This window comes from Triticum aestivum, chromosome 7B, assembly GCF_018294505.1.
Source record: "Triticum aestivum cultivar Chinese Spring chromosome 7B, IWGSC CS RefSeq v2.1, whole genome shotgun sequence".
NCBI classification, from domain to species: domain Eukaryota; kingdom Viridiplantae; phylum Streptophyta; class Magnoliopsida; order Poales; family Poaceae; genus Triticum; species Triticum aestivum.
The window spans coordinates 225,137,079-225,152,003 of record NC_057813.1 but is presented as its reverse complement, the minus strand read 5'-3'; the positions used below and the strand labels follow the sequence as shown (position 1 = coordinate 225,152,003).

At 38.6% G+C, this 14,925-nt stretch overlaps 1 long non-coding RNA gene across 4 annotated transcripts; it reads right to left on the bottom strand.

Annotated features, from left to right (window-relative positions):
• Positions 1 to 6,069: 6,069 nt before the first annotated feature.
• Positions 6,070 to 10,296, bottom strand: LOC123160854 (uncharacterized). 4 transcript variants are annotated; one of them, XR_006480418.1, is made up of 4 exons: positions 9,870 to 10,296; positions 8,316 to 8,770; positions 8,130 to 8,245; positions 6,070 to 6,437 (listed from the first exon to the last, which is right to left on the bottom strand). It is a non-coding gene; the product is annotated as an uncharacterized lncRNA (long non-coding RNA). The 4 variants fall into 4 exon arrangements; XR_006480420.1 differs by having other exon boundaries at positions 6,070 to 6,433; XR_006480419.1 differs by lacking the exon at positions 6,070 to 6,437 and having other exon boundaries at positions 7,738 to 8,245; positions 8,316 to 8,505; positions 8,613 to 8,770.
• Between the last annotated feature and the right edge of the window lie 4,629 nt (positions 10,297 to 14,925).

Genomic DNA, 14,925 nt, shown 5'->3' with positions numbered 1-14,925 from the left:
AGTACGATCATAGTGCCCATTAGTTGGTTCTTTATAAGAAAATATGGAGACTCGTAAAAATAAAAATTGCATAAAGTAAAAGAAGGGCCCTTCGCGGAGGGAAGTAGAGATTTGTAGAGGTGCTAGAGCTCAAATCGAAAATTGAGAGATAAAAACATTTTGGGAGGCATACTTTTCCCACCAACGAAAATGACTTAGAGTTCCCAACACTTTCCATGCTAGATATATCATAGGCGGTTCCCAAACAAAAATAAAATTTTATTCCTTTTTCCACCATACATTCACTTTCCAAGGCTAACTGTATCCATGGGTGCCCTCCATACCAACACTTTCCAAGGAATTTATTATTTGATAACATAAAGTAAATTCATTTTAAATTTCGGGACTGGGCATCCCTAATACCTTTGTCGTACTCTCATGCAATGACAAGTGAATGAACACTCATCGTGAGAATAACACATCTAGCATGGAAAATATCGGCCACCCCTCACTGCCTCACGAGCGGTACGAGCACACAAAAGAGAAATTATTTTGAAAATTAGAGATGGCACATGCAAATTTGCTTAGAACGGCATGGAAATACCGCATATAGGTAGGTATAGTGGACTCATATGTCAAACCTTGTTTAAAGGGTTTTGGATGCACAAGTAGTGATCATACTTAGTGCAAATGAAAGCTAGCAAAAAGATTGAGAAGCGTCCAACCAAGAAACAAAAAATCTCGTAAGCGAGCATTAAGCATAACTAGCACCGAATAATGCACCACAAGTAGGATGTAATTTCATTGCATAACTATTGACTTTCGTGCTTGCATAGAGAATCACAAACCTTAACACCAATATTCTTACTAAAGCATAATTACTCATCAACATGACTCACATATCATATTGTCATATCTCAAAACCATTACAAAGAACCAAGTTTATTTTGTCCAATGATCTTCATGAAAGTTTTTATTATATCCTCCTTGGATATTTATCACTTTGGGACTAGTTTCATATGTTGCTATTAATGAGCTCAAACAAATTTAAGTGAAGAACATGAGCATAATATTTATTTCTCTCAAAATAATCTAAGTGAAGCAAGAGAGGATTTCTTAAAAAAATTACTAACTCCCAAATAGATCTAAGTGAAGCATGAGAGCATTTCTTCAAAAATAACAAAGCACACCATGCTCAAAAAGATATAAGTGAAGCACTAGAGCAATTCCATGGCTCTAAAAATTTAAGTGAAGCATAGGAGCAAGCATAACATAATTTTTGGCTCTCTCGAAAAGGTGTGTCCAGCAAGGATTCAAGACTTAAAATAAAAAGCAAAACAAGCATAAACTCATATCATACAAGACTCTCCAAGAAAAACCCATAATATGTGACGAATAAAAATATAGCTCCAAGTAAAATACTGATGGTTGTTAGAAGAAAGAGGGGATGCCACTCGGGGGCATCCCCAAGCTTTTTTGCCTGCTACTTCTTGAATATTATCTTGGGGTCCCTCGGGAATCCCCAAGCTTAGCCTTTTTCTCATCCTTATTCTTTCATCCATCGTAATATCACCCAAAACTTGAAAACTTCAATCACACAAAACTTAACAAAAACTTCGTGAGATCCGTTACTATAAGAAAGCAAACCACTACCATAAGTACTGGTGCAAACCCATTCATATTTTATTTTTGCATTATATCTACTGTATTCCAACTTTTCTATTGCAAAAACTCTTTAAATAAAACCATAGAATCATCAAAACAAGCACAACACGCAAAGAAAACAGAATCTATCAAAAATAGAACAGTTTGTAGCAATCTGGAAACTTCGAATACTTCTGTAACTCCAAAAATTCTGAAAAATTAGGACAACGTGGAAAATTTGTTTATTAATCTTATTCAAAAATAATCAACTCAAAAGCACTCTTTTATTAAACATGGAAATTTTATCTGAGCATAAAATTTTCTGTTTTTCAGCAAGATCAAATCAACTATCACCCAAATCATTCCAAAGGCTTTGCTTGGAACAAACACTAACTAAAACACAAAAAACACAATCATAACAGAGGCATAATTGTGCGAACACTCAAGAATAGAAAGAAAAAGACAAAAATAGATTTTATTCATTGGGTTGCCTCCCAACAAGCGCTATCGTTTTATGCCCCTCGCTAGGCATAAGATTTGGTTGATGCTCACATGAAAGATAATAATCGAAACACAAAGAGAGCATCATAGAACATGTGACAAACACATTTAAGTATAACATACTTCCTATGAATAGGAATATTATAGGAAAACAAATTAGCAAGACAAGCAAGAATTAGCATATGCAAGGAAGAAGAAAGAAACAATAGCAGTCTCAACATAACGAGAGGTAATTTATAACATGAAAATTTCTACAACCATATTTCCCTCTCTCATAATAATTACATGTGGGATCATATTTAAACTCAACAATATAGCTATCACATAACATATTCCCTACATGATCCACATGCATGCAAAGTTGACACTCTTCCAAAATAGTGGGATTATCATCAAATAAAGTCATGACCTCTCCAAGCCCACTTTTATCAAAAATTTCATAAGATTGAACATTTTTCAAATATGTGGGATTATTTTTACCTAAAGTTGACACTCTTACAAACCCACTTTCAATATTATTGCAAAAATTATTATCAATAGCATATTCATCATGAGGCTTAAATAAATTTTCAATATCATAAGAAGAATCACCCCAATCATGATCATTGCAATAAGTAGTGGACATATCAAAATTAGCGTCCCCAAGCTTGGGGTTTTGCATATTATTAACACAATTGACATTAATAGAATTTATAATAAGATCATTGCAATCATGCTTTTCATTCGAGGACCTATCATGAATCACTTTATAAATTCCTTCATTTAACACTTCATCACAATTTTCAGATTCATAAATCTCAAGCAAAACTTCATAAAGCTAAACTCAATTCAATAGCAATTGGGTCATCATAATTGGATCTCTTGAAAATATTAGCAAGTGGATGAGGTTCCATCAATAGATTTTTATCAAGCAAAGATGCAAGCAAATAAAAGGCACATGGTAACACAAGCAAATAAGAGATCTGACGAGAAAACAGTGAACGAAAAAGAGGGCGAATGAAATGGCAATTTTTTGTGAAGTGGAGAAGAGGAAAATGAGAGGCAAATGGCAAATAATGTAAATTGCAAGGACGTGAGATTTGTGAATAGGAACCTAGTAGATGTTGATGATGTCTCCCCAGCAATGGCGCCAGAAATTGGCATGTGGCCGGGAGACTATCTTGACTTGATCATCCCCGGCAACGACGCCAGAAATTCCTTTTGATGTTTGATTGAACTACGTTGGTATTTCCCCGAAGATTAAGGGATGATGCAGCACAGCAACGGTAGGTATTTCCCTTAGTGATGAGACCAACCTCGTAGATGTTGATGATGTCTCCCCGGGAACCGCGCCAGAAATTGGCACGTGGCCGGGAGACTATCTTGACTTGATCCTCCCCGGCAACGACGCCAGAAATTCCTTTTGATGTTTGCTTGAACTACGTCGGTATTTCCCCAAAGAGGAAGGGATGATGCAGCACAGCAACGGTAGGAATTTCCCTCAGTGATGAGACCAAGGTTATCGAACCAGTAGGAGAACCATGCAACACCACGTAAACATCTCCCGAACACCAAGAACAAATACTTGCAACCCGACGTAAGAGAGGGGTTGTATTTCCCTCACAATAAAAAGATATATCAAATTGTAGTAGATTGGATAAATAGATCTCGCGGGAACACGAGATAAAATAAATTACTAAAATTTGCAGCAAGATATTTTTGTATTTTTGGTTTAATAGATCTGGAAAAAAAAGAAAAAAATAGATCAGGAAGGCAAATATATTAAAGAAGAGACCCCGGGGCCGTAGGTTTCACTAGTGGCTTCTCTTGTGAAAAATAGCAAATGGTGGACAAATAAATTACTATTGGGCAAATGATAGAACTTCAAATACTCATGATGATATCCAGACAATGATCATTATATAGGCATCATGTCCAAGATTAGTAGACCGACTCCTGCCTGCATCTACTACTATTACTCCACACATCGACCGCTATCCAGCATGCATCTAGTGTATTAAGCTCATGGAAAAACGGAGTAATGCAATAAGAACGATGACATGATGTAGACAAGATCTATTTATGTAGAAATAGACCCCATCTTGTTATCCTTAATAGCAACTATACATACGTGTCAGTTCCCCTTCTGTCACTGGGATCAAGCACCATAAGATCAAACCCATCACAAAGCACCTCTTCCCATTGCAACATAAAAAGATCAAGTTGGTCAAACAAAACCCAAATATCAGAGAAGAAATACAAGGCTATAAGCAATCATACATATAAGAGATCAAAGAAGAAACAAATAACTTTTATGGATAAAAACATAGATATGGTCATAAACTCAAAGTTCATCGGATCCCAACAAATACACCGCAAAAAGAGTTACATCATATGGATCTCCAAGAACCAATTGTATTGAGAATCAAATGAGAGAGAGGAAACTATCTAGCTACTAACTACGAACCCGTAGGTCTACAATGAACTACTCACGCATCATCGGAGAGGCACCAATTAGGATGATGAACCCCCTGATACGTCTCTGTCGTATCTATAATTTTTGATTGTTCCATGCCAATATTATTCAACTTTCATATACTTTTGGCAACTTTTTATATTACTAGCAAAAGGGCCCGTGCGTTGCAACGGGAGAAAAAATCATAATCTTAAATGGCTATGACAATATTTTGTTCGTACCTCATTGTATGATTTTGAAAATTTGTTCACAAATGCTAGAAAATGTTTCCATTTTAAAATTTATTCACAAATTGAAGCAATGTTCACATTTTCAAAAAAATATCGTGGTTATCAAAAACTTGGTAATTCAAAGAATTGTTCCGAATTTCAAGAAATGTTTTAAAAAAACTCACTATAATATTCCGATATACCCCGCCAGTTAATTCTTCAAAATTCAAGCGGGTATATATAGTCACAAATACTCAGAAGCATTACTGTTTAACTGCATAGCTTTGATCATTCATGAATATTTTCTACTATTTTCATACATTTTTTTAGAACTGTGAACATTTTATTACATTGTGAATGTTTTTTAAGCATTTTCTTATGAATCGGCGAACAATTCTAGAATAGATGAACATTTTTTTTTGAAATTCAAAAACTTTTTTGAAATGCATGAACATTTTTTGAATTAGTAAACATTTTTTGAATGAATAAACTCTTTTGTAGTTCACTAACTTTTTTAAAAAAAATAGGATAATTTTAAAAATTCATGAACATTTTTTGAATTATCAAACATTTTGTTCAATTTCATTAACAATTTTTAATACACGGACCTTTTTTTCAACATAGAAGTCATACTTGTCCAACAAATGACCCTCTAATAAATTGACTATATGCTCTGCATATTGTTGCTTCCAGGTTAGGTTCAGGGTCAGAATTTTAAGTAAGTTCAAGTGACTAAGGCCCTGCTTGGATGGCCGTTTTTGAGGGCAAAATCGGCGTAAAATACGGCTCCGAATCATTTTTTCCCTCCAGCTGGAAAAGCGCACTTGGTTGGTCGCTTAGGCGCAACCTGAAACGATCGTTTCATCGTTTACACCCGTTAGAGATTAGCGTCTCTAGAGGTCCGTTTTTTTCGAGGGGATTTCATTGGTGATCAGTAAGATACAGCTGGATCCTAATACGCGCGGAAAGCAAAAACGGCCATCCAAGCGGGGCCTAAGTGATGGTGTTCAATCTTCATGGTTGTAAGTTCAAATATGAAAAGAACTAAAATATACCAAATAGTGTGGCTGTTCTCAAAAATTTAAATCCGTTGCTAGTTGCTTAGATTCTACTTTTAGCCATGAATGGCAAGAAAAGTAGTTTCTCAACTCCCTAATAACAGCAGACACATCAAATATGATTTAATAATGTGCACAGTAAAACAACTTCTAAATCTCGACATACTCCTTTGAGTACTTAACCAACAGATAAGGTACGTTAATGGTTGTAAGTTCCTGCCTATACTTTTTTCGACAAAACCTATGCTTATATATAAATACTAAATTACTTAACAAAATCATTTGCATACACACCATACTGCCCACCCAGGTTTCAAAAATATCTGACACTCTAGCGAGGGAAGCAAGATCATGAGCTACACAATTGCTATGTTTAGCAAAGGAGTTACAGATTGCAGAAATATGCCTGCAACGATTTCTTGAGATCATCCTTTTGTAGTCTCCATTAATCATCTTCACATAATTAACCAAGAACTCAACCCAGCTTTGAATAGAACTTTTAGCATCGCCCGCAGATGATGTCATTTCATAGATGGCATGCTCTCCACAATGTAAGCATCACACGGCCTCTCTTCTCTTTGTTGACGCTGGCTAAAAGAACAGTAATTAGTCTAGTCCATTATACCTGCGATTTGTATGAATTGACCTTACGGCTTAATGTTTCTCTACATTGGCTGTCCTAAATCTATCACACATTTGTGCATGATTGAAAATATGTCACACTGAATTTCTTTTGAACTTCTTCTGAGATGTAACAACACAAGCAGTAAAAACAAGAGGTAATATCACCGGTAGTCATAGAACTTGCGCTGCATGTTCAGTTTGGTGCTAAAACTTTGAAAATACGGTTTTGTGGTCACCTAACTTGACTCAAGCGTGCCGATACGGTCACAGTACGCGTATACATGCATATCAATGTGTATGGCCCCACTTGTCAGTGACTAACGGCGCTAGGCGCGACATATTTTCCACAGAACACCCTGAATTTTTGTATAGTTATATATATGCACATTTTGTATAGTTCAATGTTTTTATAATTAAAAATATTAATAATTTGAAATTTAAACTGTTAAATGAATATTCAGTCGTGGCTAATATGTAAGTTATATAACTTTTTTGAATATAAGTCATGAATAAAAAATTTACACACGTGAATAGTCATAAATATTTAGTAAATGTTTGTGTTCATCATATTTTATAATTTAAATATAAGTCTCAAGTGTATATTTTTTTGAATTTTAAAAAATATTTATCTAATAAACATTATCAATGTCCACATTAACTAAATATAAGCCGCAAGTGTATATTTAAATGTTTTTATCTACTAATTGTTATTTGTATATATAATATTTTTTTAACACACAAATATGTGAACCTACCTTTATTACTTACAAATTATCTTTTAATAAATAGTGTGTGCAAAATGGGTCGTGGTACCCGCAGCTCAATTAAGCTCCATATGAGTCCCTGTGAAGTACATATATGTTGATTATCCATATTAGACAAAATACATATATGTACAGTATCATGGTCCTGCTTTTCTTTAAAAAATAATTTGAGGGTGTTTTGCAAAAAAATACGTCGCTGTGGTTGATTGTTTCAGAAAATAATTATTTTCAGAGTGTTCTGTGTAAAAATACATCACACACAGCGTCATCAGTCACTGACAAGTCGGGCCATACACATGGATACGCCCGCATATGCGTAGTGTGACCGTATCTGCACGCTTGAGTTAAGTTATGTGACCAGAAAACCGTATTTTCAAAGTTCTAGCACCAAACTGAACGTGCGACGCAAGTTCAATGACTTCGGGTGATATTACCTCTAAAAACAAGTAAGCAAACCTACCAATCAAGCTTTCAACGAATTTGTAAAATAATTGCACAATCCAGGTCGCATCCACACCAATTAATAAATTCAGCCTCAAGTTTCTACAGCCACATCAATTTGAAAAATCAAGAGAGAGGAAAATCCAAAGCCGCAAAATCCATCTGCCGCAAAGTTTAAGAATTTTACAGTAATATATCTCTCTCTCAAATAGTTATTTTATCAAACCAGAGATGATTAAGAACTTGCAGATTTCCAGTTACTAAGTTCTGCTTGGTGCCTGCATTGTCGTAACAGCCAGCCTAACTTATTTCTATTTAAGATTGGCATTTGACAAATCCCACAACCAAGTCAACATCCAGCAGTGGCACTGAGAGCACAAAAGTATAACATTGTACCGCTAAGATACATCTGAAACTTCATTAGAAAGTGTGCAATTCAACGAGACGCTCTCACCATCTGATGAAAAATTGATGCAGCCAGTGTCATTGTCGAGGGTGAAGGACACATCTGTATTCATCTCCATCTTGCCAGTCACCATCCTAACGAGCCTGACCTGCAGACCACCCAACCTAGACAGCTGTGTAAGAAGCCAATCTCGATGAACACAAAGCCGAGGAGATGCGTACAGTGTGCACTCACCTTGGACGTCTCGACGCGGGCCACCCTTCTCACCAGTGCTGGACAACGTCACAACGATGATCCACTTCATGGTTATGAAAGAGGGTGAAGACCACCACCACAAGGAGGCTAGCAGCTTGGGTGGGAATCGACAGCGGGGTGGCGGCGATGTTCGCCCCGGGAGCCAGGTGGACGGTTCCAACAGGTGCCACTGCCAATGTAATTAGTACACATGTAGTCTTTCACTGAGCAAAGTTCAGATTACATGAAGTAAAGCTAGATGGTAATTATATGCTTCGTGTATGGGTGGAATACAACCATCAGCTATAGTAGAGGGAGAAGACTGGATGCGATGTAAATCTCTCATCTCTTCAAATATGTCAACTGGAGTATTTCTCAACAATCCCTTGGATCTGCTCCGGAGTGAAGATTGACACACTCGTATCGAAATCGGCACTCTCCAACTGCCTGCGCAACTGCATTGACAATAAAGTCAAGGTAAGCATTATGCATTGCTTCTTCTGCTCATAAATACTTAGTAAAAGTTTAGTTGTGTATGTTTCAGTGAGAGGGGGCAAGCATAGAGAACATATAGTCTCAAGTATGACAGATTGGCTATCGGAACTGTGTTTTCTAATTTGAACTAATATGTCCAGTAATAGCAATCAAAAGGATGTAATTAGCATCTTCAATACAGTTAAGTTGAATGCTTCGGAAGAGGCACTATAAAAACATTTTTGCTTCTCCTATTGTTGTAATTTCCTGCTGAGTGTGCATTTTCTCAGCAAATTTTAGAGGCTTAAGCTCGGCTTCATCAATAGCCATCTCTTCTCTATTAAATTAAAAAGAAAAAAAATCAGACACATGGCTTTTAGACAACAGTTCAAGTCAACTCTGTAAAGCACAAATTATTATTGCTAGAGAGCAAGTAATTGTGGCTGTATATTCATTTTACTTGTCCTGTTTTGTAGCTAGCGCATTAACTGACACAGCTCTTTTCCTTGAAAATAAATAAGTAAAAGAGCACACCACTACAGAGATCATCGTTGACTATATTCAAACATGCACTACCATACAGTGAAATTAGAAGTTTGATTTTTTTTAACATTTACAAAGCAGTTCACAGAGTTGACGCATCAAGGACTCCCTGGCAAATTGATTCCAACGAACTGAAAATTAGAATATGATGCATCTAGACACAACTGAAGTAGAAACTACAAACATATGGTGATGTCTTCGCGTTGGGAAGCTTTGAGCAATTGATTGTTCAGATTTGACCTTGCATCCAAAATCACTACACTGTTGCTGCTGTCGACTCATAGTTTTCTACCATAGTTTTCTACCAGGACCAAACTCACAATTGATTTAATAGCTAGAGCAGGTGATGGTCTCCTTATCCTCGTGCAGCTCTAGCAGGGCCATCGGGGAGCTCTGTCCAGTGATCGTTCGGACCAGATCTAATGAGAGAGGGAGGGTGCAGCTTTGGGGATCAGCTGGGAGTGGGGAAGGGGCGAGGAGGGCGCTGGTGGGGGGAGACAGAGGAGCCATGGCGGGGGGCAGAAGAGAACGTCGCACCTTGTGTCGTTGCCATGGAGGGGGAGGGCGGGGGAGAAGGATCACCCCGATCCAAGCCCGCAACCGCATGCCTCGGGAGAGCCAAGGCTCGATCCGGAGGAACCAGCCCGCACTGAGCTCCGCCACCTCAACAGGAGCTCGTCTCCCTGCCCGCCTGCCGGTCACCGGAACCACCACCGCCGGCGACCGCCTCCCTCACCTTGTGCCCCTTCTCCTTCTCCTTTCTTCCTCTCTTTCCTCTCTCCCTCACGCACTATCTCTCTTTCTCATGTCGCCACCAGAGCAAGACGCTGCACCCGCCGCCAGATCGGCGCGGCACCGGATCGAGGTCGCGCGGGGTGGGGCGCCTCCTGGCGGCTGGGATCGGGAGGCGAGGGAGAGAGAGGAGAGCCCGTGTGTGTTTCTGTTTTTTTTTCTGACTGTAAAAAGGATCGCGGACTGAATTCTTACAAGTATAGGGCTTTTTTTGTAAAAACGAATCGTTTTTCAGAAATGGGGGGACTTTTTGCAAAAAGTCAGATGACGGACGACCAGAAGCAACCGCTGATTTATTAGTAGGGAGAGATTTTTGGGACTAACATATTGATCCAGTGCCCAGTGCCAGTTCCTATTTGTTGCATGTTTTATGTTTCGTAGAAACCCAAAATCAAAAAGAGTCCAAACGGGATAAAAACGGACGGAGATCATTTTTGGAATATTTATGATTTTTGGGAAAAAAACCAACGCGAGACGGTGCCCGAGGGGGCCACGAGACAGGGGGCGCGCCCCTGACCCTCATGGGCACCCATAAGGCGGTTGATGCTCTTCTTTGGCCGTAAAAAAGCTAACTTTCGGAGAAAAATCTTGGTGAATGTTTCAATCCAATCGGAGTTACGGATGTTCGGATATATAAGAAACGGCGAAAGGGCAGAATCTAGCAACGGAGAAACAGAGAGAGACAGAGAGACAGATCCAATCTTGGAGGGGCTCTCGCCCCTCCCATGCCAAGGAGACCAAGGACCAGAGGGGAAACCCTTCTCCCATCTAGGGAAAAGGTCAAGGAAGAAGAAGAAGAAGGGGGGCTCTCTCCCCCTTGCTTCCGGTGGCGCCGGAACGCCGCCAGGGGCCATCATCATCACCGCGATCTTCACCAACACCTCCGCCATCTTCACCAACATCTCCATCACCTTCCGCCATCTATCTACAGCGGTCCACTCTCCCGCAACCCGCTGTACCCTCTACTTGAACATGGTGCTTTATGCTTCGTATTATTATCCAATGATGTGTTGCCATCTTATGATGTCTAAGTAGATTTTCATTGTCCTACCGGTGATTGATGAATTGCTATGATTGGTTTCATTTGCTTGTGGTTATGTTGTTGTCCTATTGTGCCCTTCGTGTCGCGCAAGCGTGAGGAATTCTCGCTGTAGGGTGTTGCAATATGTTCATGATTCGCTTATAGTGGGTTGCTTGAGTGACAGAAGCATAAACCCGATTAAGGGGGTTGTGGCGTATGGGATAAAGGGGACTTGATGCTTTAATGTTATGGTTGGGTTTTACCTTAATGATCTTTAGTAGTTGCGGATGCTTGCTAGAGTTCCAATCATAAGTGCATATGATCCAAGAAGAGAAAGTATGTTAGCTTATGCCTCTCCCACATAAAACTTGCTATTGGTCTAGTAAAGTAGTTAATTGCTTAGGGACAATTTCACAACTCCTACCACCACTTTTCCACACTCGCTATATTTACTTTATTGCTTCTTTATCTAAACAGCCCCTACTTTTTATTTACGTGCTCTTTATTATCTTGCAAACCTATCCAACAACACCTACAAAGTACTTCTAGTTTCATACTTGTTCTAGGTAAAGCGAACGCTAAGCGTGCGTAGAGTTGTATCGGTGGTCGATAGAACTTGAGGGAATATTTATTCTACCTTTAGCTCCTCGTTGGGTTCTATACTCTTACTTATCGAAAGAGGCTACAACTAATCCCCTACACTTGTGGGTTATCACCCCCCCCCCCCCCCCGTGATGGTGTATGGAACTTGCGGCGGCTGGAATTGATTTTCGTCGACTCCCCTAGGGTTTCTGGAATATTGGGGTTTTTATGGAGCAAAGAGGCGGTGCGGGAGGCCACCGAGGTGGGCATAACCCACCTGGGTGCGCCTGGGCCCCCAGGCGCGCCATGGTGGGTTGTGCCCCCATCGAGGCACCCCTCTGGTCCTTCTTCGGCCCATCTTGCGTCTTCTGGTTCAGAAAAATCCACAAAAAGTTTCACTGCGTTTGGACTCTGTTTGGTATTGATTTCCTGCGATGTAAAAAACAAGCAGAAAACAGCAACTGGCACTCGGCACTATCTCAATAGGTTAGTACCAAAAAATGATATTAAATGATTGTAAAACATCCAAGAATGATAATATAATAGCATGGAACAATCAAAAATTATAGATACGTTGGAGACGTATCCGTACCCTTAAGAACAATTTGCTTATTATTAGAGACTGTTTTGGCCTGTTCTTTGCCTCAAAAGGATTGGGCTACCTTGCTGCACTTTTGTTACTGTTACCATTACTTGTCTATCACAAATTATCCTGCTATCAAACTACATGTTACCAACTATTTCAGTGCTTGCAGAAAATACCTTCTGAAAACCACTTGTCATTTCCTTCTGCTCCTCGTTGGGTTTGACACTCTTACTTATCGAAAGGACTAGATTGATCCCCTATACTCATGGGTCATCAAGGCTCTTTTCTGTCGCCATTGACGGGGAGTGAAGTGCTCTTGGTAAGTGGAAATTGCTAAGGAAAAATTATTACTACGTACTAAAATTTATTGTCACTTGCTACTATGGAAAACAATCCTTTAAGTGGTTTGTTCGGGGTATCTTCACCTAGACCGGGACCACAATTAGTTGCCCCTCAACCTACTGCACCTACTGAAAATATTGGTTATGAAATTCCTTTTTGTATGATAGAACAACTACTAGCTAATCCTTATGCCGGAGATGGAACTGAATATCCTGATATGCACATGATTTATGTGGATGAAATTTTTGGATTATTTAAGCTTGCGGGTTTAACCGGAGATAAATCTAGGAAGAAGGTTTTCCCTTTATCTTTGAAGGGAAATGCATTGACATTGTATAGGCTATGCGAGGATATTGGATCTTTGAACTGGAATCGATTGAAATTGGAATTTCACCAAAAAATTATCCTATGCATCTAGTTCATCGTGCTCGGAAAATTATATATAATTTTTGGCCTTGTGAAGGAGAAAGTATCGCTCTAGCTTGGGGGAGGCTTGAGTCAATGTTATATTCATGCCCCAATTATGAGCTCTCAAGAATTATCATTCAAAATTTTTATGCTCGGCTTTCTCGTCAATCCATGCTAGATACTTCTTGTACTGGTTCTTTTATGAAGAAGACTATTGAATTCAGGTGGGATCTTTTAGAAAGAATTAAACACAACTCTGAAGATTGGGAACTCGACAAAGCTAAAGAGTCAGGTATTAAGCTTAAGTTCGATTGTGTTAAATCTTTTATGAATACCGAAGCTTTTTAGAAATTTAGCATGAAATATGGACGTGACTCTGAGATAGTAGCTTCTTTTTGTGAATCATTTGCTACTCATGTTGATCTTCCTAAGGAGAAGTGGTTCAAATATCACCAACCTATGAAGAAGAAATTAAAGAACCGGTAGTAGCTAAAGAGGAAACTATTGTTTATAATGTTGATCCAGTTGTGCATACTGCTTACATTGAAAATCCACATTTCCTAGTTAAGATAAAAGAGCATTCTAAGGTTTCAATTGTGGTTCGTAAAAGTAATATTAGAGCACCTAAACCTTCTGAGAAAATTAAAGTAGAACCTAATGTTGCTATGGTTAAACATCTCCTGGTAGAAAATGTTGATGGGCATGTTATTTACTACTGTGAAGAAACTGCTAGAATTGCCAAGCCTGATGAAAAAGATAAACATAGACCTGTTGTTGGCATGCCTATTGTCTCAGCTAAAATAGGAGATCATTGCTATCATGGTTTACGTGATTTAGGTGCTAGAGTGAGTGCTATTCCTTTTACCTTATGTCAAGAAATTATGAATGACATAGCACCCACTAAAATAGAAGACATAGATGTTACTATTAAACTTGCAAATAGAGACACCATCACACCACTTGGGATTGTTAGAGATGTTGAAGTCTTGTGTGGGGAAATAAAATATCCTACTGACTTTGTAGTTCTTGGTTCCCCACGAGATGCTTTTTGTCCCATTATCTTTTGTAGACCTCTCTTGAACACCATAAATGCTAAAATAGATTGTCGTACACAAAAGTCAGTGTTAGCTTTGGTGATCAGTCTCATGAATTTCATTTCTCCAAGTTTGATTGACAACCCCATAAGAAGGAATTACCTAGTAAGGATGAAATAATTGGTCTTGCTTCTAGTGCAGTGCCTCCTACTGATCCACTAGAACAATATTTGCTAGACCATGAAAATGATATGCACATGCATGAAAGAAATGAAATATATAAGATCTTCTTTGAACAAGGACCTATGGTCAAACACAATTTGCCTATTGAAACTCTACGAGGACCTCCTCCACTTAAAGGTGATCTTGTGTTCGAATTGAAACAATTTCCTGACAATTTGAAATATGCTTATCTTGATGAGAAAAAGATATATCTTGTTATTATCAGTGCTAACCTTTTAGAACATGAAGAAGAAAGATTATTGAAAATACTAAAGAAGCACCATGCTGCTATTGGATATACTTTTGATGATCTTAAGGGCATTAGTACCATTCTCTGTCAGCACAAGATTAATAGTGAACCTGATGCTAAACCTGTTGTTGATCACCAACGACGATTGGATCCCAAAATGAAAGAAGTGGTAAGAACTGAAATATTAAAGCTTCTGGAAGCAGGAATAATTTATCACATAGCTGATAGTAGATGGGTGAGTCCCGTTCATTGTGTCCCTAAAAAGGGAGGTATTATTGTTGTTCCTAACGATGAAAATGAACTTATTCCACACAGAATTATTATTGGCTATAGAATGGTAATTGATTTCAGAAAAT